This window comes from Neodiprion fabricii, chromosome 7 (genome assembly GCF_021155785.1).
Source record: "Neodiprion fabricii isolate iyNeoFabr1 chromosome 7, iyNeoFabr1.1, whole genome shotgun sequence".
Lineage (NCBI taxonomy): Eukaryota > Metazoa > Arthropoda > Insecta > Hymenoptera > Diprionidae > Neodiprion > Neodiprion fabricii.
The window spans coordinates 21,689,030-21,714,136 of record NC_060245.1 but is presented as its reverse complement, the minus strand read 5'-3'; the positions used below and the strand labels follow the sequence as shown (position 1 = coordinate 21,714,136).

The 25,107-nt window shown below is 36.6% G+C and overlaps 1 protein-coding gene across 4 annotated transcripts in view; it reads left to right on the top strand.

Moving 5' to 3' along the window:
- LOC124186104 (mucin-4) overlaps nucleotides 1-25,107 on the top strand; it is a 102,986-nt gene that overhangs the window by 30,795 nt on the left and 47,084 nt on the right. Inside the window, exons 1-3 of one of the 4 annotated variants that reach the window (XM_046577497.1) lie at nucleotides 4,204-4,327; nucleotides 4,581-4,624; nucleotides 19,884-19,951. The gene's annotated coding sequence lies outside the window, so the exon portion shown is untranslated. Of the gene's footprint in view, nucleotides 1-4,203; nucleotides 4,328-4,399; nucleotides 4,625-19,883; nucleotides 19,952-25,107 lie in introns of those variants that run through there. The other 3 variants (XM_046577499.1, XM_046577501.1, XM_046577498.1) reach the window with 3 other exon arrangements.

Here is a 25,107-nt window from a genome sequence, read left to right as displayed (position 1 = left end):
CGAAATGCTATTCAGCCCTCCGAAAATCATGTGAGAGAATTTTCGATACGGGATATTGTTTATTACAATAATTACTCCGGACACTGTGTAAGATTATTAGACGAGACAAGTGAATTCTCTATTTTACCGGGGCGTGGTTGCAGCGCCTCGTTTAAACTTTCCTCGTGAAGTGAAACAATTCTAGGAATGTCTGTCAACGTCCCTGCTCTCTATCACTACGATCGAATACGATAGCGGAAAAACCGCACAACGACAGGCAACGTCAAACCTGATATTTCCGTCAAATGCACGGATGGAATTGAATTCATTTATTGCGAACGTGAACCAGACGGTTGAAAAACTCACACGTTGATAAAAAAAAAATGGCATTCTGTGAATAATCGAAGACTGAGAAACTCCCTTCAAACAATATTATCGTACATTTGAATTAAAAAGGATAAATAATCTCGCTTTTCTAGCCAATTGCAATTTTGTTTAAGTTTCTTGTTTATCGTCCTCCTTAATCCGATAAATTTGGCCTCCGCAATTTCTGATGAAACGAATGAGAAATAGCTGTTTCGAAATTGATTAATCATCCACGTATACTCGCTTAAAATACTTGATCGTTTTTGACGATACGATTATGATTAATTTATTGAGGCGAAGAAATTTTTTCAACGTTCCAAAAGAAGCTGGTTCTGTGTGAATCTTGATTGAAATCTCTTGAAAAGAATTCCTACGAATTAGATCTCAAGAATCACTGAGGCGATCAACTGAATATTATATGGACGAGAATTTCAATACTGAAACGGAGAATGCAAACGATAGTTTCTACCCTGTCGGGATAATGCAGAATCGATAATAATCTCAACTGAATGATAAAATCAAGGGTAAAGCGACCGACGTGATGTAGATACGTACGTCGGTACTTCGACAATGGGATAAGGAGACACTCCGGAGTAGATGTATCGCTTCGATTCTCAGCGGGGATAAGAGCTCTTCGCAAATACTTGTACATGTACATATATATATGTATATACAATGACGTGCGAGGAAATAAAGTAGCGAAAAGCTGCGAAGAAGAACTGGCGAAGAAAAGAAAGGAAAGAATCGAAAGGGAAATAAAAGCAGACGAAACAGGAACTTGCTCAAAGTACACGTACGAATGGAAAATTGGCCAGAATATAATTTGCGTGATCGTAGAAATGCGACGGTCGGTAAGTGTCGGTAATAGAAATCAATGTCCGGAACTCTTTTTCCATATATGCAGTATACTAGGGATGATAATTGTCGGTAATAGGAATCTATCTGCGGAACTCTTCTTGCATGTATGCAATATACAAGGGTCGGTAAGTGTCGGTAGTAGGAATCTGTGTCCAGAACTCGTCTTACATTTAATACGTGCATACATACCAGGGTCGGTAAATGTCAGTAACAGGAATCTGCGGCCGAAACTCTCCTTTTATATATATTCATGACGAATTCGCGCTATACTTGACTCGTAATTGATGGCGTTGAGAGAAAAAAGACTTTTCGGCCAATTTACTTTCAATTCGACTGCAGAATTGCGATTGCAATTGCAAAAGAAAAAAAAAAAAGTAAGAACGATAAATAGAGAAAGATAGACGGGGAATGCGGAAGCAGCGGTTGAATTGCATCGAGGGAGAAAGACGTCGCGGGTCTCCTCTTCGGATTTGAAAGATCGATGAATGGCTCTTTGGAGCCGAACGACGCGGGGTCAGGACCTCGTGCTGTGTGTCCGGAGAAAAGTGGACGGTATCCCACGCACGGAGGTTTCTGCGCTTTAATATATAACTCACATACATATACATATATAAATATGAATGCGCACACATCGAGCAGGAAAGTATAACGCAAGGATTGACCGATACGCTCCCGTCTTTGGCAAATATTGCTCGCCCAGTTATTATCCCCAGCCAGCTTGGCGAAAGCGTTATTTCAAAGCTTGAGGATTTTTCCTTGTTTTCTCCGTGTACATACACTGTGATTCTCGGTTCGTCCTTTTCTGCGGTGGTTTTCTTTTTTACCAATTTTATTCTGGATTTTTAACATTATCTGGTAAATCGAATGTGACGAAAATTTTTTCAAGTCTCATGTGTTATATAGAAATGAAATAAAGGAAGCGTCCGTTACGGTATGCAAGTATAATAAATATTTGAAAGGATTGTTATACGTGGTAAGTTATTTCTGTGAAACAACAAACGAGATACTGATTAGCTTGCGAGTTGTATGAATATCGTCGTAAAATGCCGATAAAATATTTAATAATTTCATACGAGAAGTAGAAAAAAAAAAATAACGGTAGATTGCATAGAAAGTATGGGATTGCTGTGTATAATTTATTGAGAATATGCGTGCCTCGTACATGTAATTTATTAAAATATGAAAAATATGTAGGTTGGAAAGAAGGGTTTTTCGCCAAATGTGGTAACAAAAAAAAAAGAGTTCGATGTTGCTGAAGATAAAAAATTAAACAACGAAACTGAAGTGAAAATTTGAAGGGTTCTTCTGTGTACGTAACTTAAGAAAAATTACAGTTGAATAAAAAACATAGAAATTATAAGATTCGACGATTGTTAGGTTATCTCGGAACTTTGAATAGTATCACGAATAGAAGAAAAAAAGTGTGAATAAAGTAAACCGAAGAAAGATTGGAGATCAATAATCGTTTTTCAATGCCTGAAAGTCTTTCAGTTATCTCCTGGAGGGTAAAAAAAGTGAATATAAATAAGTCCAAAATCAATATACGTGAGGGAAGATTTTTCGTCAAACGTTTTGAAAATTTGTGGGCAATTTCCTCGTGAGACAAATTCATAACATCGTTGAATTCTGAGGGGGGAAAATACAATAATTGCTAGATTTGAATGCGAAACAACAGCAAAAAAAAAAAAAAAATCAAACAAATTAACAATAAGATTTTGGAGTACAACTTACGATTATCGAGCTATGAATCAATCTCAATCACTCTATGATATGATTATTTCATTGTAAATGAGAATTAAAAAAGTTTGTATGTACCTGAATTTTAGAAAACTGGGAAAAACTGTTTTCACCCTGCGTAGTTGTTCAGTATTTGAATTCGTTGCTGGAATTTCCGTTAAGAAAAAAGAATGAATATTGTATTTCCAGCCTTTTTCGGTTACTCTTTTCAATGTTCGAAAATACGAGAAATGCTGCAAATAATAAATTTATACCGCAAGAAAAAGAGAAAAAGAAGAAGAATAAAGAAAAAAAAAAAAAAAACGCGTACAACGCGCCTAATTTTTTTTTCTGCTTTCCATAATGAGTATCGGATCCCTTTTTTTGCCGTTGGTACTTACAATTGCAAATGAGAATTACAAAAAGGCTGCAAGTAGGTACTTGAATTTTGAAAAAACGGAGAAAAACTGTTTTCACACCGCGTAGTTATCAATTAGCGAAAGAAAATTGTATTCGCAGCCATTTTCGCTTAACCCTCTTCGATTCTCGTAAATACGAAAACTGCCGCAACTAATAAATCCACACCGTGGGTAAAAGAGAAGAGCAAAGAAAATGATGAATGAAAAAAAACAAAAAAAAAACAAAAATGAGATTGATGCGCCTAATTTTTTTTCTTCTTCTCGTTCTACTTTTCGTAACGCGTATCGGATCACTTTTTCTCCGTCGGTATAACAACCTACTACGAAAAGAAAGGGAAAGGGGGAAAAAAAAAAAAAAAAAATTCAACAAGACGAGGATGAGGCAGGACGAGATAATATACCGTTAGTCTTTAATGCGTCTCATGGAGTAATAATCTCAAGCTAAGATATAAGCGAGATGCTGCCCGACAACGTCCACGAAAGGAATGGACCGCGACTCTCTCTCTCTCTCTCTCTCTCTCTCTCTCTCTCTCCCTCCCTCCCTCCCTCCCTCCCCCCACCCCTCTATCCCCTCTCACTCACTCGCTCCGAGGAGAGAGAAGGCCGATCCACCGACCGGCTGATCCTCAGAGGCCGGAGATGAAAGTGAACCCGACGTGAAGAGAAGATGCGCTCACCTGGAGGGCCGGGATCGAGGCGTGGGAGTGCAGATCGGCGGCGGCGTCTCGACGCCAGCGTCGTCGGCAGGGTGTCGAGGGGGGAAAGTTGGGGGGGCGGGGGGGAGGGGGGACGTCGTGGCATCAGGCATGAGGTTTCCACGCCGCGGCGTTCGCCCGTCAGTTTACTCTCGCGTTTCGACCACGTCGCATCTCAGCGCGAATCAACACGCCTCGAAACTGTTGAACATCAACAATATATTAATTAACAAGCCTGCGATGAGCCGCCTCGTGTATCGAATAACGACAATTACGATGGAAGAATTTTAATCCGTGTGTCAGATTTATATTTTCCTTCTCCTTCTTCTTCTTCTTCTTCTTCTTCGTTTTTTATTGTTTTGTTTTTTTTTTTTCCTTTTTTTTTTGGCTTTCGTATCACTAAATCAGCTCTGGCTAAGTTCGCGACTCTCTTGGTCTTGCAATTTTTGTGCTCTCATTGGCTAAAGTCTTTTTGGTATTCGTATACCTAGATTCTTGTTCTTCTTCTTTTTGACTTCTCTTCTTAGTGTGTCGTGATTTTTTTCAGTCTCATTATTGAAATATCGTGAAAGGAAGATATCGTCTTGTTTGGTGAGTCTTACTTATCGTAATGTTGTTGGTATTATTAATATGCGGCTGGATCGAATTAAAACCCCAGAAAAATCAGGTTCTACGTAATTGAAATAATAATTGTACAACCCCGATCGTAACAGGATAACCTCCCCCCCACCGCCCTTCCCTTTTGTGTTTTCAAGTAAAACATAGGACAGGACTGATTGGAAAAATTGACGGCATTCGATACCGTTTATTTCGGGGAAAATTTGAAATCAAAAAGCGTAGAAACCATAAAGATTAAAAAAATAAAGAAACAGCTGCACAATTACGTAATGAACGAAAAAATTTGGAGTAACGAATCTTGTCACGAGTTATTAGGCCTTGAGGATAAACTTTCAATTCATTCATTAGAGATACAAATATTTGTGATATAAAATATTGGAGCCTAAAAATAAAATTCAAAAAAAAAAAAAAAACTGCTATTTGTTATCTTGAAACGTTTCGAACGTGACCGTGAATAACGTTGTATTTTCCATGAAGCGACGAAAGTTTTTCTTTCGTACGGTAATTGAAATGAATTTTTTAGGGTAACTTTTAACATACCGAGAGAGTAGAATTCGACGATTTACACGATTTTCGCGGGTTCTGTTTGAACTCGCGTTCCGCGAGGAGTTTGGGACGTTTCTCACCCCCTCGTTTCTCTCATTTACTTTTTCTTCTCCTACTTTTCCTCCGTTCGTTCCCTTGTGGTGAAAAGTTTTTTGCCACAGCGTTTTTTTTTACCCGGTAAGAACACTACGGGCGTCTTTTTGACGATTATATAGCACTTTTTTTTTCTTTTTTTTTTTTTTTTTTTACGCGCTCGCGTCTCTGTCTCTGAGAGAATCGTACGAGAATAAAGAGGGTATAAAATTTGGTGAAAAATGGAGCTGAAGAAGAAATAAAAATTAAAAACAAAAAATCCGCACCAGTGAGCGAAGATACACCCAGTTCAGGCCCAGAATTCGTACGATGCGGGAGGACCGAGGGATGGGGATTGAAATATAGGGTTTCTACCGCCAAAATCTACCTCTTGCCAATATTTCGCCGGGTGACGGAGTCGCGCTCATTTTTTATCCGAATTTATCGCCATCACGAATATTTCTCAACAAAGCTCGCATCAGCCTTTTTCGACTTTCCCGCAAATTGAGGGATAATCATTTCCGCGCTTTCAGGACTTCTGGGATAAAAGGTTGAGAAAAACCAGCCTCGTTATTCTTGTATAGATTCGACGAAAACTGAATTGTAAAACTGAAAAGGTTAAAAAGAAGGGAGAAAAAAAAAATATTTCATCCTCATAAGATTTTATAACGGTAATTAAAACCTGATTATTACCGACGATGATTTATGCAATCATTCCGTAGAAACTTGAGTTTTAGCAAATAATGAGGAGAGATAAATTTGAATCACAAAAAAACTTGGGCTTTTTCAAAATTGAAATTTGAACCTGGACGGGATAACCCTGAGCTTTATTTTCAATGACGTGAGCTTTTAGGTTTGCCCATGCAAGGTACTCTAATAAATTATTCAATTCCATTTCAGCTATGAATAATTGATCGTTAAAATGTAAACTTGTGTACTTAACGATTTCCGTTGCATGCGCAATATATTTTCGTTGGGCGAGTTTCAATTTCTGTCGCGTATAAAAGAAAAGGACTCTTTTTTTTCTTACTTGAAAATGTTTGATTGAAATTTTTATTTCCGCGGAAGGTCGAAAAATTGTTTTTCCGATTATGTTTCCTCGGAAACAAAAGTAAAGGACGAGGAACGTTGAAGGTTTAACTACCGATTCACCATCAGACATTTGATAGAACGCTTAAGGTTTCGCTGGGTCGAAACGCTTCTGTGCTTTCGCGTGCAAGCTTGCGAGAAATATTCAACCCTCTGAATCAAGATTATAAACCTTTGTCGCGGCGTGCTGCTGCCGCAGGGAAATTCTCACGCGAAGTCATAGAGAATAAATGGCAATCACACGCGATTCGTTCGCCGCTGAGACAAAAGTGGCGAGCTTTTTGGCGAGCTTTGCTTTTCTGTTTAGGGAGGGTTGAAGTAACGAGCAAGAGAAAATGTATAAATCAAAAGGCTTTCTATTATTTTCTGCGATCGTGCTTTTACTCAGAGAATTACCGACCATCGATAAGGACGGCAACTGTCGAGTCATTCGATCGCAATTTCCGATTTCTCATGCATGTTGCGATATTGGCGGAGCATATTTCACACAAAGCTTTTACCCTCCACAATCGGGGAAACGGAGACCTGAAAGTTTTCCTCGTTTCAAGTGTTATTGACAACCAGACGTTTTTCTGTTCGAGAAAAACCGGAACAGTAGTCGTGCAAAAGAAGGAGTAAGAAAAATAAATCAGTGTCAAATATCCAAAATCAGTTTCCGATGATGAGACAAAGCAAGAAGTTCGGTTCGAAGATTTTTATGCTAAAAAAATTCTGATTTAATGAAATAAAACAAAAGTTAGGAGTCGTAAATAAAAAAAGAAAGAGCTTAAATGGCTCGAAGAGTCCTTGAAACTTGCATAATTATATTAATAATAATATTTATTATCTAACTTTTCCTCCGCGATTTTATATCAGACACGAATTCAAAATTGAATACTTACTTGATGGGAGGAGAAAGCTCTCGAACATCTTGGCATAAGAATAAGAGGCTTTTCTGCAGGATTGCGAACGCGTCGAGTATCTATGGGGCGTTCTACGAAGTAGCGGTCGAGATTGAAACTTGAGATTTTATACCTGCTTTAGAATTTTTTCTATAAGAATTCTGGTCGAAAAAACAATGGGCTGTATTTTATTTATTCTTTTAACCACTCCAATCCGAGTTGCGATTCAATTTGCCATTTCCAGAATGCCCGTTATATAAAATCTGAACTAATTTTAGAAAATTTGGTAAAATGTAACAAAACTTTGGAGTCACTGTTAAAAATGGGGTCTTTGTTACAAAGAACGATGTGTTATTTTGAACAATGATGAGTGCAAGAGAAAACAATAATTGGAATGAAATTTTTACATCAAAGTGGCGAAAATAGATTGTCATAATGCGGGTTGAAAAAAAAGGCCTGTTCGAGAATCGGAAAGTGGCGAATATATTGAGACGTCAAATTTTTTTAACTTGTCAACATCCATAATTGTTATTTTAAATTACATGTCAGTTGGTTCGATGAAAGTTCAATATTGAACAAGGGCTCAATTATATGTGACTGGATTTTTTTTAGATTTTTCCCAAATATCAGGAAATGGGCGATTCGAAAATAACAAATCAATTCGCAATTCAGATAAAAATTGTTGAAAAAAATTGAAAATAACTTTGAATTAAAAATTTCGTGTGAAAATTCTTCGGGCATATATTGAATCTCAATTTCTGATACTAATCGATGTTTCGAGGAATGCCCCGAACATTACCCAAAAGGTTAGGGACAACTTTTAACTTTGAAGTGAAACAGGTCGAGAGTAATCTAATGCAGCGTTCGTTTGCAAACGCGAAATTCGATACCTCCAAATAATATTTCTCATCCCGCAGTCTCAGAAATTTCCAGGACCTGAAATAAAGAGCAAATCTCAGCTACTCCTGGAATGAATTTAAAAGAAAGCAGACGAAGATAAATTTTCTTAAAGAAATTTCCTACCTCTGACTTCTTTCTCAATAATTGGCTACAATATTTTCCAGTTTTTTAAAAAATTCGTCATCGATCATTAATTACAGGCACAAAAAAAAAAAAAAATTGATCAAATATGTGTATAAATGATACAAAGAACAAGTGAACCCGATTTATTTTTCTGTTTTTTATTTCTTTTGTGAATGTGTCGAGTTCTGAAAATGAGGCGATTAAAAAAAAGAAAAAAAAAAAAACTTGTATTATTTTTTTTTCATAATAATGTAAATTTTCCACCCGCGTAACAATAATCGTAACTCGAATGGCAGAATTATTGTCCTGTTCTCATTAGGACTGAGTGCAGCAATGGCTTGGCAATGAGAGTAAAAACAGTGGAGCCGTAGGATAGTCGTCAGAATAATGCACGCACCTGTAATTAAGAGTTTGGTCAGAGTTTGCGGGAGATCCGTCGTAAATAAACGCGTGGTGTAACCGTTTAGCTTAGAGAGAGAGAGAGAGAGAGAGAGAGAGAGAGAGAGAGAGAGAGAGAGAGAGAGAGAGAGAGAGTTTGGCTTTCCCATTTGCAGGATAGTAATTTCCCCGCCCCCCTCCGGTGAGACCGTTTAAGTACGCGCTATCTGTTTCAAACACACCATTGAACTAAAACTATTACGTATGTATGTATAACGCAAGCGCGCAAGCTCCGCTGTGAGGCTTCTGCCAGCGACCCGCGGAATGGAAACCTTCCTGCCCTTAGCTGCACCTTACAGCCTCCGGCTTAAATCTTCTTCGTTCAACGATGCGAGCTTTCGGTTCAGCTTTATCATACACGCGAATTCTCATGAATTCCGATTTGTAACCGATATTTTTTACAGAGATATCGAACGTTGTTTTTTCTCTTTCAACACATTTCGCGAAGCTGCGCGGATTGTAGGCTTTTTTTATCGGACAACTTTTTTTTTTTTTTTCTCCCTCGCCAGATGTATTTTCACTGAAAAAATTCACAGGAGCAAATGAACGGAACGACCAAAAAATTTTTAACAAATTTTAAAACTTGACCTAATTCACAATGCGTCTGAAGTTGTTTTTATTTTTATTTTTTTTTTTTATTTATTTTTTTCTTTATTCTTCACGCTTTTCACTCTTCTTCCCGATATCATTTGATACGATTTCGATAAAATTTGCAAATTTTATCCCTTCGGTGTATACCGAGCGTCATTGACTATGATAATTGTACAGTTGAACTCTTACAATTGGCAAGATGCGTATTTTTCAACAGACTTGATATATATTCGAGATCATTCTTACAACGAGAAGCATTTTCAAGAAATAAAATTGAATCCGTCTAGTCTTGCTTTCACTTTTAACGGTAATTGTTCGTCAAGCTCGCTCGCTGAAGCTTGCGTGAAATTTTATCCGACCTTTAGGTACATACAGCTAAACACGTACGTACGTTCTATGTTATAAATAGGTATATATAATAACACAAGCCCGTATACATAAATACAAATATATATACATATGTATATATATATATATATATAAAGCTCTGTAGATATATAGACCACGTACATAACACGAAGCGTTACGCGGAAGCTTTTAGCGCCGGTGATCCCTGGGAAATCCAATTGATTAGCGGTTCGTGCAGTAGAATAAGAACAACAACATCGCCGGCTGGTTTTTAGGGTAAAAGGATAAATAGATTGGAAATTTCGAGGGATGAAAAATGTCACGCACGCAACGCGAAAACTAATTGAAAAAATTTTAAGAAATTCAGTGACAATTGGAACGACGATAAAGGAAGAAAGAGAAACGGAAGCAAACTTTTGAATACGGTTCAAAACGAGGGAGAAAAATTCGCCCCAATTCTATCGCGGTCCCGATTCGGCAAATTTTTTACCAAAAACCCTCTCTCTCTCTCTCTCTCTCTCCTTACTCGTTTACTTTGTTTTCATTTTCTGTCCTCTACTTTATCGCAGCTCCGTTCACTTTTTAATATTCGGCATGACTTTTCTACACTTCCACGAAGGTACTTGTCCAACATTGCTACGCGCATGATAAAATATGTCTATTCATCTGTCTAACTATCCATCCATCTATTCGTCTTTCAATTTGAAGTCAGCGACTTTGGTGGATATACGAAGGAAGAATTCGTCGAAGTTGGTAATTGTAGGCTTTTATTTATGATTTGCGTAATAAGGAAAGTCTACGATAATAAAATCGGACCAATTCTTCCTTCATATCCGTCCATCCAACTATCAGGTTAACGCCGATGTCGACGCGCCAGCCGTAGAACTGGTCACGTTTTCGTGTCCGACCATAACCGCGGACTGACCACTGACCGACGAAACTCGAGTCGTACTACTGCCTCGCCAATTAGCGCGCTGCATCGCGATACAGGCTCGTAAAACGGTTTGAATTGGCTCGATTTGCCGGGTTCGCGTGAAACGTAGCGTTACCTTTTTTTTTTTTTTTTTTTATTTGTTTATTTATTTATTTAATTATTTTTTTTTTGTTTTCATTATGCTGTGAAACCCTTTCAACGATTTCGTTAACTGCTCAGTATAAGGGAATCGATGTTTTTGGCAAAGTTGACTGTCGAAACGTGGGAGGAAAAAAATGTAGCAAAAATTTATTTATTTGTTAATTTTTTTTTTGGCTACTTTATCTTACTCAGCTGAATATAATAATATTAATCCAATCGTTATCACATTTGTTCAAAAATATTTGTCACGTTTCTAAAACACGGTTGTGCGGAAGCAATTTGAAACAAGAGAAAAAAAAAAAAAAAAGTAAAATCCCTCTAGATCGTTTTAATTCTTGAAATTATCTGAAATATTCAGGAATCCCAGTAACGTTGTACGATAACCGATAACTATAACCGAGGGACTAAACGAGGGTGGAGGGTGGTGTATCGATTCCGTTCAGAAATTGACGGTTTTTTTTCTTTTTTTTGTTTTTTTTTTTTTTTTTTTCATTTCTCTTTCTCCTTGCGTGGCTGAGTACATAGAGCGAAATAAATGTTATACTCAGGGGGTGGTTGTTCCGAGTGAGGTTATTATTTTTTCTCCCTTCGACTCGCCGCCACCCTCGTTCCGTAATACACTGCAGGATTTTCCTTCCCTCCCTGCCTTTCCCCTCTCTTGTCCGGCCCACACGGGAGGGGTTGATTCATGGTGTAACCTGATAGGCCCAAATGAAATTGACCATCCGCCGTCCCTCCTTTCTCCCTAAATAAATGGATTTTCACTCATACGCGTCTCGTATCATTGTTGAGTCTTGATTAAAAACGAATCTCGTTATCACAGGGAGAGCGATTTTCTTACGGGGGTGGCAAATTTTTATTTATTTTTTTTATTTTTTCACACTGTACGAAGCAATTAAACATGACGTTACGACAGTTACAAGTTATTTGTATTACTTGTTACACTTGGAGAATGTGACATCAGATTTTGAAAAATTCAACATCAAATGTTTCATATCAATGTTCAATCTGTAATTTTAGTGAATTTGATTGAAAATTTTTTAATTTTAACCGTTTATTCACTCGTTTCTTCGGATTTAAAATGAAGATGTGGAAAGATCGGAAAGTTTAATTATCAATATTTTGACTTACCAAGTTCAAGTTTTTAGTAACGGATTCTCACGTTTCTATAAATTTCATATTGTTTGTAACCTTTGACTTTCCAATACTTCTACATTATTATCCTGTTTTATTCTTCCTTCTATCGGCTTATGCACGAAGTTTAAAGAGTTTTATAAAAAAACTGTTCAATTGTTGATTTCCTCGTCAGTTTCGCGACAGTTTTGCGCTCTATGAGACGGCTTACACGTTATAACATAATACATGCTGATCTGCCATTGTTCCTGCGGTCAAGCCGTCTGTCAGATGGTTTGAATGCTCGACACCGCAAACCGTTGATATGCAATACCGTTATGATGTTTGGATTCGTCAAAAGCCGCGGTTTGGATCGAGCTTGCGATTAATTTACTCCCCAAAATCGCAATTCGTGTGACCGACCGTCCAAACGATTTGAATTTGAAGTCAAAGCGCGGTCGTTTCTCTGTGAATTTTAGCAAAAGAAAAATAAATAATCGAACAAATTTTCAAGAGCTTTCAAATATGCGGAAAAATTTCATCGCTTATCTAATTACAGCTATGAAATAATGAAGGAAATACTATAATAATTCCAACGATTGTTGAAATCGTTTTTCTTACCGCGGTTGTTTTATTTATTTACACGTTTGACGCACAAGTTTAAGTAAGAAAATTTAAAAATGATTCGAAACGTACGGAACCGTGAAGCTTGCAAGGATATACAGAGTATTATTTATTGTACCAAGAGAATACGATATATCATACTTATTCACGTATTTCGTTGAGTAAGAATTGTGCAAAAATTTTCTCCCACGCGACGTGTTGGTTATATTTCCAAGTCACACGTCTCAGCTGTTTTGTTTGCTGATTTAATACACTTACTCAATTCAGGGTGAATATGTATAAACATAATATAATATAATCGCGTATAACGTTGTTAATAATGACGAAGAAAAAATGGTGATAAAAAAAATGTGGCGCAAGAATCACATATGAGAATAGGGTTATAATAATTCATCATTAATAAGCTAATTAACGTAAGTGTACGTATATATACATATGTGTGTGTGCGTGTGTGTGTAAATTTTACTCAAGGACTCGAAATTTTTACACTTCGGTCATTATTGCTCATATTTTTACAGCGCTTCTCGAACCTCGGAATGATACCGATGTCTGACTCTTTGTCTGATTTTATTGTTTATATACAAGTATACACGAGTATGAAATAATATGGGAACTTTTTTAACTCGGTGTTAATATACGCTTAGGTACAGAGCTGTGAACGGTTCAGGTAACATATGAATTTCGCAATTTATTCTTCTATTTAAAAGTGGCAAGGGAATAAATGAAAAGGGGTTGGTAACGAGAGGAACAAGAAGGAAGGAAGAACACGGCGAAGAAAAAAATTGGAAAATAAAATCGTAGAACGAGGAATAGAATCAAAGAAAAGTAATTCAGTACGAAATCGGAGGAAATAACAATGAGAGCAGGATAGAAATGGAAGAGGATTGAATAAATAAATGGAAAAGTTGAAGACTATCGGAGGGAAAACAAAAGCTTGAGAGCTTTATTGTTCACGGCGTTGGAAACTCGCCGGTTGGTAAATTTTAACAAGACGAATTGCCGTGTCATTTTTCTTCTTTACTTTATTTTACGCTTTCTATCGTATTATGCGTACTTCATCGTCTCTTGGAGATCTAGTTTCTGTTTTTCCCTCTACTTTTTCTTCGCCGATTATTATTGTCGCTGGTTTTTTTTTTTTTTTTGTTTTTTTATTTTTTTTTCCAATTTCTTCTCATTCTTTTATTTCCGCCCATCGACGGTCGTGTGATAAATTTCAGTTCAATGGAAAATTAACGACTGGAAGAAGTTTCTTTTTTTCTTCATCTTCAGGTTCCTCGTTGCGAATATATTTCACAACTCAACGAGTTTAGGACTTGCTTGACGTAGATGAGGAAGAATAAAAAAAAGGAGAAGATAAAAAAAAAAAAAAAAAAACACCGCACAACGAGAAGAAAATCAGAGAGGAATTCTAACGGATTTTGCCTGGGAGAATCCTCTCGTACAACACACAATTTCATTATATATTTACATATTTTGTACAGCCGTTGAATACCTGCTTATCTTGATATTATCATTATGCGTATTCATTCGCTTGAGTTAATTATCAACCTATTGCAGAGATGTAAACAAATATTTGAAAAAATGGTGTTGAAATGACAGAATGAAAAAAAAAAAAAAAAATAAAGTAAGGGAAACAAATAGAAATTAAAAGTAACACAATTGAAAATAGAAAAGAAAAAAGGAAAGAAATGTAATTACACATTACACGTGATTAAATATAAAAATTTATTCGCACTCACGCAATTCATTCGTTGAATTATTATTATCCACGGTGTTCTCTCACGCCTCGATCTCGTTACACCTTAAGGTTGGGCTCCTCTCTAAATGGCGCCGTGATTTCGTGAAGATTGCCAGAAATTTCGCAACAATATTTCGCAGATTACAACTTGCCGTGTCCTTCGCGTCTCCGAATATCTCGAAACAATCACGCGTCAATATTTGTCTTCTTCTCCGTCTCGTCGTCGGTTTGAATTTATTATTTCTCTTCTCAGTGTTTCTCGGTTCTGCCGTATCTAATTTTACCGTGAAACGGTGAACGAGGGAAAAAGAAAAAAGCAATATCAATCCGAACGGTAATGAAACTGAAAATCAAAAACAAAGACTGTAAAATTTTGCAACAAAAATTGCAAAACTTTGATTCCGCTTCACCTGTGACTCGGTTATTCATTCTCTTTTCAAGAACATTTGCTACATCGAACGTTCTTTATTCGTCTCAAATCTCGACTCGTTATACAATCTATTCTTGTATTGAAAAAAAAAAACACCGAGTATTTTTTTTTTTTTGTATTGATCCGCACCCTTGTATAGTCGACTCGCGTTTGTTTCCAATTTCTCGTATTACAATATTTCTCCCGCTAATTGGCCGTCTTATGTTTTTACACAGGTTTGTACATTATTTACCCAACATTTTTGATCTCTTGATTACTTCTTTGTTCGCATTTATTCTTCTGTATACAGTCGATCCTCCACTAATGCAGAAAAACAAACAAACAAACAGAAAAGTAAACAAGAAATACCAAACAAGAATCTCAAAACTTCTCTTCACCTTATCGCAAAATCTGTTTTGTTATCTCGTAACTTTGCACACAGATTTCCAATCGATGACTAAAAATTTTCCGAGGGGTTTAATCACTCGTGAAATCTGTGTTACACTTTTCCGGAAATCTTGTAAAATCTCTTGAAGTTTTTTGAAATCTTCTGAAATCTTTTAAAATTTTTAGAAATCTTTTGAAATCATCGATAATCTTTTAAAATATCTTTCGACGCTCTTTGAAATCCCATGAAGCCTCTTGTAATATTTAAAAATCCTCCGAAATGATTTCAAATCTTTTGAAATCCTTTGAAATTCCTTGAATCCCCTGGAATATTGAAATCAGGTATACATGAAATCGATGAGTAAGCGATGAAGCCCTGGCGCCGAAGGTTTTGGTCGTTGACATTTCGTCGGAGCTCGAATTCTTCGGAGGAATTATTTTCACCTTATTAATATACATTGAGAGAGTTTGCGCGACGCGATATGAAAACTTTACATATATACACGTGTATACATATAATATATATATATATATATATATATATATATATATATATATATATATATATATATGCGTGTAACGTACGATGGAAAATTCCCTCACTTTGAGTTTCACGTGTAATAACCTTTCATTATCTTTCCGCTCTCTTCGTCTCCTCTCTTGTTCTTCTCTTTGCGGAAGGGATCCGATGTCCGGTTCTTTGCACTTTTCCGGTATGGAAGACAGTAAATTAGCCACTGTGCTTTCAGGCCACATGCGACCGATAATTTACCACCTGCAAGCTTCTCCTCGCCTCCCGCAAGCTCGCCCGTTCACCTCGACACTGCAGCTTTTCAGACACCAATTTATTTATCCCTGCACGGTTTTCCTTGTACCGAAAATATCGCGATAAATCGCGCGGAGCGATACGTTTGATTCGACATTATTTCCCCGCAATCCTACAATTTCAATTCGGATCGTCTCACTTGCGGATAAATGAACGGTGATGAAAAGGAGAAGAAAATAATGATTCTAAGGCTTCTTTTTTTTATTGGATTTAAAAATTTCCTTTTGCCTCCTTTGTAGAGTGAAATTTCATCAAATAAATTTTCGTCGGCCATTTCGAGAAGGGAATTTCATTTTTACATTTCGCCTGTGTTTTACCGCGGAACGAAGAAAAGTGGAAGGAAATGGAATTCTCCGTGAAAAGTGCAGCTTTATTGTACATGAGAGCTTGCAGCGTTTGAAAACAAATGAAACCCGTTCTCAGTTCTGTTCAATTTCGTACATTCTGTGTAAAACTATTTCTCTGCCGAGAAATAGCGAGATATTCGCTTCTACGTGCACCGCTTCGTGTTTTCTCTTTTTTTTTTTTTCTTCATACACTCGTAGGTTTTTTTTTTTTTTTTTTTTTTTTTTTGGCATCATAAGATGCACCATAAATCTAGGCACCGCGAGATGTGGAAATTTGACGTAAATAAAACGGTTTAATTCGATTCGGAAATTATTCATTAATTTAAAGCAAAGATTTCTGACCTTTGGTTGAACTTTTTAAAATTTTTCACCTGCGAATAAATATTCGCTGTATGAATAATGCAACAACGTACGAAAGATACGTTATCCCGGTGCTTCGAGTAAACAATGATAAACCGGATTTGCGGAGGGAAAATTAACCCCCTGCATTGAGATAGAAGAGAGCTAGAGAGAGAAGCGTCGGTGTGTAAATTAAACCAACCCTCACTTAGCCCCAAGTTCTCTCTCTCTCGAGTTTCAAGATTAAACTGTGAAATTAATTCAAGTGCGTGAGCTTAACGGTGAAAAGTGGCGGAAAGGGGTGCAGGTCGGCCCTCAAAGGTCAGGGTTGAGGTATAAATTTCTTCTTCCTTTTTTTTTTTCTTTTGTTTGTTTTTTTTTCCCACCAAGAATGTGTGTAAATACGAGTATGTGCGCGTATAAGACGAGCGCACGCGCTTTAATGCGACATCCTCGTCTTCCTCCTCCTCCTCCTCCTCCTCCTCCTCCTTACACGAGGCTTAAGTCTCAGTCTCAGGCTTAGGGTGAAATAAAAAACCGAGACCTGCGCTCCAAGGGATTTGCGTGATAAGGGCTGAATTCTCGGCTCATTTAGCCCTCGCGTACCGAGAGAATCGCTCGTTGAGAATACGGAGCGGTACCGAGTTGTGGTACACAGGGTGTACCAAAAATAAGGGATCAAGTTGATAGGGGTGATATAGAGTGAGGAAGAGAGAGAGAGAGACCGTCAATCATTCTGGGACAAGTCCTTTTAGGCGGTATACATATAGACACGCGTATAAACGTGAAATGTGCATGGGTATATTGTAACAAATCACAATGCAACAAATTACAATAAAATGAACAACAAGATTAAGAACAAAGTTGGAAAAGATACCAAAAGCAGAGAGAGTTAACGGATAAAAGAAAATAGAAGAATAATGGGTAGTAAATAGATAAAAATTAAGGAGTAAAACAAACAACAAAAAATAATTAATAAACGGATAGGTAAATAAATGAATATAAATAAATAACATACAACAATACGTAGATAACAATAATAGAGAGAGAGAGAGAGAGAGAGAGAAGCGTTTATTTATGCAAGCACAAGTCCTGTTAGGATATGTAAAATACATATAATGATATGACATGAATTGTGTGTTTAAAACAGCAAACTAGAATTAAAATTAAAACTAGAGTTGTAGGGAGTAGAAGGCAATTAAGAAGAGAAAAAACAGAGGATAGAGGTAAATAAAACGAAAACGAACGATAAGTTGAGAGAAAAAATTAAGAAACGGGTAAATAAATAAATCAAGTGACAAATAAAAAATAAATGTAAAAATACGAGCAATAAAATTAGAATTACGATTCATTTATCTTGAGACAAGTCCTCCAAAGCAGTATAGAAATTTAACATAATATAACAAAACAAAAACATGTAATAGTATAAAAGTAACGTATCAATGAAATAAAATAAGATAAGATAAAATGTAGAGACGGTCAAAGCTGAGTAAATTGAGAGATCTTTCGAATCGCGTCTCGATCTGGAATCGGATTCGCAAAAATTAGGCTTTCCTGGGAATTATAATCGAAACTCGATTCGGTGGGATCGAATTAATTTTGAAACGCGTATTTTGAACCCTGGGGCAGTTTGGTGCGAAGTCGAAACTCATCCGGAATGGGCAAAGATCGAATTTCAGCCTGATACCTGATAAAATTTTCATTGCCGCGTAAATGTCATTCGAGAAAATTGTTGAAGCGTATCCGATCCCTGTTTTCATTAACGAATTCAGTTTTTTTTTTTTTTTTCTTCTTCTACTCAAGCTGATTACCGTACCTTAGTTTTGGCGAAATTAAAAAAGTCAGCGTTCATAGATATTATTACACCGATAGAATTTGAGTAGGCAAAAATTATGATCGATAAATGAAATACTCGTTATAAAATGAAAAATTATAATTATAATTGAATTTCGATACATTTTACATTGCAACCGAATCATAGAAAGGTAAAAAAAATAAAATAAAAAATATTATAAAAAGAAAGAAAGAAAGAAAGTAGTTCAATTTACAAAGTTACATCAAATACGGAATAACAAATCAACGAACGCTTAGAAACTCGATGGCAATATTTTTCATTTCATGTCAATAAAAATACAATTCGTATAATTCTGACGAGAAAGTTAATTGGCAGGAAAAATCGTTTCGACTCTGTAATTTTCGTCTGTAGAAGTAGAAGAAAGAGTCATAAATGAAAGAATAAAAATAAAAGCTGTGAATAATTTCGGAGTAAAATGTTGAACTCGACGTTACAGAAATCGTTGAAGTTCAAGGAGCTGGAGATGAATTTATTCGTGATTTCTGAACAGTAGGTTCATCCCGAGAATTCGGGGAAGAGAAATTCTCCGGTCGAGTACTTGGGTGAACTTTCACTTGAGTCTAAAGGGTTCGAATTTGCATAAACGTGTAACAAGCCGCCTCTACAGGGTGTCCCAGAACTAAGTGACCGAACTGATGGGGACAATAGAGGGGGTCGAGCTGAGTTTATCAATTTGAAGAATTGGGAAGAGGAATGCAACGACTGGTTTTTGTGATGAATTTTTGTCATTTGTTTTCCCAAAAGTCAGAAAATACTATCTTTTCATAAAATTTGACTCGGAACAATTAAGCTTTTCCGTAAATCAGAGCTTCGCGAATCGGTCGTCGATTCTCGATTACACCTAAACGGTTAGCCCGAAAGTTTTTCCAACCTTTAGCTTTCGCCAAGTTTCTGATAATTTTTTTTTCTCCCTGAAAGAAATAGAAGATCCCGTTTCACGGAGGAAACGAGATCAAAAGATACGAGGAAAGTGTCACCCGAAGCGTTTGTCTTTCCCAGATACGGTGACGATTAAACCTTCCAAGAATCAACTCCAAGTTTCATTACGACACGCGTCAAAGTCAGAGACACCGCCGTAATCTTTGTATATTGTATTTCAGTCTTTGTATATTTTAGCTCCTAATTAGCCGGCGTCAAAGTTTGAGCTGCTCTAGTCAGGTGGAATGATTTGTGTTGAAATTCTCAAGGCAATTAGACATTTCCGATTGGCGTATTAAAACAGCGAAACAGAGAACGATTGTAGGTTCGATTTAAAAAAAATTCTTCCCATCAAACAATCTCGTTGCAAGGGAGATAATTTGAAGCAATTTTGAATTGTACAAATTTTTTTTCGACTCGGGCAATGTAATATAGATTAACGCGAATTCGTAGGTTTTTCAATCTGTTGTATTTTACACAACTTTTGTTCAAAACAACTAGATTAATTTCACCTTCTTCGTACAAATACCGAATATCGACACAAGTTGTTCATTCGAATTTCAATTCTCGTTTTTTCCTCAAGCTAATTACTCCGTTTCTTTGTTTTTTTCAGGAATTTTCGCAAAACATAAGTGGGACGATTATCGTGGCTTTTGGAACGAAGAGAATTGGCTTGAAACGGTGAGTGCGAATGTAAAAATTTATTGATCGATACGCACGCTAGAAATAATTTTGATTCCTAAAAAAAAGAGAAAAAAAAAAAAAAAATGTGCAACCAAAAACTGAATTCGAAACGTTTGAAAAATAAAATCAGAAAATATTGGCAAAATCACGTCGAGGCTTTTACTTTGGCGCTGATGGCCGAGGTCTCCTAATTCTTTTCCTTCCCTCCCCATAATGCCGTTGGATATCGAGGGGATTTAGCGTCGGGGTGGTTCTTCTAAGAAGTAGCTTACTTTTACCCTTCTCCCGATGAGAAGCGAGGCCGATGCAGGTTAAAGCTCTTCCAATTTCTTCCACCACCGTTACGAAACTACCCTCGAAATTCTCTCTCTCTCTCTCTCTCTCTCTCTCTCTCTCTCTTGTAATTTCGCCTGACGAACGACCAATGAAAACTCTTTTCTTTTTTTTATTTTTATCTCTTCTCTGCTTCGACCCCCCCCCCCCCCCCCCACCAAATTTCTTCTCGGAGGCTATCGGAAAGTTGATTAAAAGGGAGGAATTTTTATAACCCAAAACTTTTCACAACCCCAAAAGCAAATTCTGCACGAGAAAAGCTCAACCCCGTCACGCATATATATATACACGTATACATCTAATTTTTTTACTTGCAGGAATTTTATTTTGTGTTTTTTATTCAGACTGGCGCCCCGGCAGATTTTTTTTTTTTTTTTTTTCAACGAGCTTTTACTCGTGCGCGAGGCGTTTTTTTTTTTAATTAGTTTTCGCTTTCTCTAACATATGTGATCGAATTCTTATTTTTTTTCTTTTTTGTTCAATTTAGTGGAATGGCTTTTCGAAATTTCGGTTTATAGCCAATGCTTCATGATTATTTACAGATCTACTTTTTACAAAATTCCCAAATTGAAAAGTAGCCAAGTTTCTTTTCGAATTAACGGTTAAAATTATCATGAAAGTCAGAATTTTTGAGCGATCGTGGTTTTTGAAAAAGCATCAAAACAAAATGACAATAAAAGCGAAAAAAAAAAAAATACCGACATCAATGCTCAAATACTTTAGCAGTATTATATACGTATAATAACTTGACGGTAGAATCGATATTAAGAATAATTAAAGTTCGTTTTAAATTTGAGGCAACGAGATAAAAAAGTGTTGGAAAAAATTTGTGGCAAAGAAAATTTAGACGCGAATTGCTCATCGATCATTAATTCGCAGCGTGTTCGAAACGCATGCGGAAAATTGAAAATAAACTAAAACTATCGCGAGTAAATAATTCAAAAGCAGCTAACGGCTGTATGATTATTATTTTGTTATACATCGGTAACGGAGATGTTCGAGGATTCGGTTATTACGGTTATAATTAATGACCGTAATTATCGGGGGTTTGTTGGTTTTTGCTGATATTCAATAATACCTTCACAGTCGGCACTAATATACGTACACGTGTAGGTATAAATTTGCTGGCCATGCGAAACCGGAATCGCGCATTGCTTTCAGCAGCCCCGAGTTTATGGTTACAAGCTAATTACTAATTACAACTGATTGGCATCTATGCCACGAATTAATCCCCCATATATGTATGCTTCGATTATCACGGGGATCATCGTCCCCTTCTCTCTCTCTCTCCCTCTCTCTCTCTCTCACACAGTACGTGGTATTGATTTCAATTTCAATCAGACGTTGTGTTTCTATTTCTATTAAACACATCTATCGGCCTACCACTGAAATTCAACGAACATAGTATCGATTTTCCATTAATTTGTTCATCCGTTTCCGTTCAATCATCATGAATTTGATAAATATTTCACATCAGTCATCGATGTGGCATGAATTTAATAATTCTATTAGCCAAAACGTCGTGTTTTGTTTTTAGAAAGATGACGAAGAGCGATGAGAAAATTCCTTGTTCCGTATGAATACGGTAATTACTTGGCGAACAGTGCGAGGTGAAGGGAACGGGGGTTTTTTCAACCTAAAAGTAATTTAGGCCGTTCTCAGCTGGGCGTCAGCGAGTGTCAGAGGCGTAAAAAGCGAAGCTCGAAAGCTCGCTGCGCAGATGGATTCGTAAGGCTTGAAAACCGTCGTCCCGCTGATATTAGCCATTCTTTCAAAGACAAAAGCTGCCAACTTCCATATTCTTCCCTTTCGATAAGTGTGTGTGTGTGTATACATGTACATATACATACAATATATATATATATATATATATATATATATATATATATATATATATATATATATATTGCTTTGCAGCTGATTCTTAAAAAATAAAAAAATATATTCTTACTCATAACTCATCGTCGGGAAATGATATTTCATTTATTCGAGAAAAATCGAAAATTATTTTGCGTAGACGACAATCTCTAAAAAATTGAACAAGAAAAAGAAAGTAAATAAATAAAAAAATCAGGCGTGCAACAAACAACGGAATCGACTGTAGATTTTGATTTCTTCATACTTTTCGTTTTCTCTATTTTTTTTTTTTTTTCTGTTCCTTCTTGTCCTCCTTCCCGAAGAGAGTGTAATTATTATTCGACGCTTATTTATATAAAAATAAAACCGGTTCGAGTCGTTCCTCGATTTTACTCTGCAAGGAATCGTCGCTCGATTTATACAAGTGTGCGAATTTTTACACGAGAGATACTTATCGACGGATTGTAACTTTCTTTGAGTGTACAGTCATAATATACATATATATATATATATTATGAAAAAGTTCCTTTTCAAAATAATTTTGAATAATGATAAGCGGTTGAATAAAAAAAATCTGAACAAATTCGGGGTACTGTTTCAGAGTTTCAACAGTCACAGAACATTTTTTTCAATTTTTGTTTGAACAAAATCAAAAACTGTGAGGTTCGCCAGACGTTGGTTGGGTTCGCATGGAATTCCCCATACATAGATAATGAATGCGGATGAATTCTGACACGCGGTAGCAGCTGCAGCATCGACTTGACTGAAATTGTCAGCCGAGACCGAGATTGAAAAACCTGTTTCCGATTACGCAACTCGAATCGAGGCTGATCCAACAAATATACATATATATAAATGTATCTGGAACACCTCGTCTAGCTTTTGGGTTCATTGATTTAGTTCGATTATTTTTCGCCACTCGCAATTAGTCACGGAGAAATTTTTAATCCGCAGACAAGATTTCAAGTTCAGTTCAAATTTTCGACTATATATATATATATATATATATATATATATATATATATATATCGCAATTTCTTCTACAATATTTTCATAATTATTCTTCATCTTCCTTTCAAGTTGCGACGCAGCTACAGAATAATAAAACCGCATTTGCGGTATTTGAATTTCTCTTTACGATGCGATGATGAAGAGGGAAGAAAAAAATGAACGCTGCCAAAAAAAAAAAAAGAAAAAATGCGAGGACGAAGACGTTGAAACGTACATAAGTTGGTAGATGCAGTAATTGGTTTTGGGCGTCGTCGCGGCTTCGCGAAACGTAAATTGAATCCTCGCCTCGTCACGAGTCTCCTTTTTATTGTTTTTTTTTTTTTTTTTTTTTTTTATAATTTCTGAAAAATTCGCGGGTTCGCTTCGCAATACGCGGTCGTCTGTAATTTTGATAATCTCGGTCTGAACTCGGTAATCATTCCTTCCTAAGCTGCAAATACGCGAATCGTTGGAGATAACTTTACGACAACGTTGCTTCAGAGAACGATTGCGAAAAATTTAATTTCACATATTACATCGTCGATGAATATTATACGGGAATTTTCGCAAACGTTCGCGATTGAAAGGAAAAAAGCTTTTAGTAGTATTTTTTTTTTTTTATGTTTTTTTTCTTCTCTCTCTCTTTTTACAAATTTTTATTCGGACGCTTTCCGGTCCCTTTTTTTTACCTCTAATTAGAATGACTCGATCGATCGAATTGAATCGTAACATGCAAGCTTTGAAGTATTTCGAGCTTGCGGAAAAATCAGGTCATTTTTCAATTTCCCGTTTACTTTGCGCTATGGATTTTCATTTCTCCTTCTCTATAACGTCCTAGGAAGTCGAGCGGAAGTTACGATATTCTCGGAACTTGTTCGACTGTAATCCTCCCCGCACTTGTAGGGTAAACAACCGGTTTGTATGGGTGTAGCTGTATAGACTGCTGCAAGGCGCTTGTAGCGAATTTCGAAAGCTTTCAAACTCACAAATGTATCTTCGAAAGGTTTTTTTAAACTTGGTTCTAAAATTCTTGGGGAAACATGCGTGTGTATTATTATTGCCGGGTAAAACAGATCGAACTGAATTTCCATGGTATTTCTTATCGGAGAATCACACGGCGAGGAGCTTTGGGCCGGGGTTGATATTCCGAATTTGAAAAGTTCCGAAAGCGCGAAATTTGAAGTAAAGAATCAGAATGAGAATATTTAAAAATCTGATACATTGAAATTCCAAATGATCCAAGATTTTCAGTTCCGTGAATTTCTGGCTCTGTGAAATTTCACCAATTTGATCTTTCTTTGTTTTGTTTTTCTCACTTTTTTCACCAACTCGTCGAGTAAATTACGCCGTGTGAGTATATTTTGATTTTCCAAATTTCAATCTATCGAAACTTTACTTTTCGGAATTCTGCTCTGTCGTAAGTTGAATTTTCAAAATCTTGCATTTCAAAATCTTGAGTCGTCGGCTTTCCAAAGTTTGAATCATTTGCTTCAAATTTCGCGACCAAATAACTCGGAATTAAGCACTTTCGGAACTTTTTAAATTTGGAACTTCAACCCCGCCCGGGAGCATATTTTGAAAAATACTTTTTGATTTTCAACTTTTCACAAAAATGCGTGTGCGTTACACATACAACTCGAAGTTTCTCTGATGGTGAAAAAGAATTGTTACAACTGTACAATTTTCGTACCAGGGTTTTGATAATTTTTGGCAAATATTGTAAACGATGTATTTTTAGTTTTCTATTCGTTTTTTCTAAATTTTGAAACTATTTGCTATTCGAGATGAGGCCGCCGGCTATAACGGCTCAATTTCGATTCGGCGCGAGCCCCTCATGAATACAAACGAATCTGCAATTGATATTTATCGAGCGTTACGAGTGGTGGAAAATTGAATCTGGAAATACTGCGGAACTTGCAAAGTTCCGGCACCGATTCTCACAGTTTTTACTCGCACGGGATGCACCGAGAAAA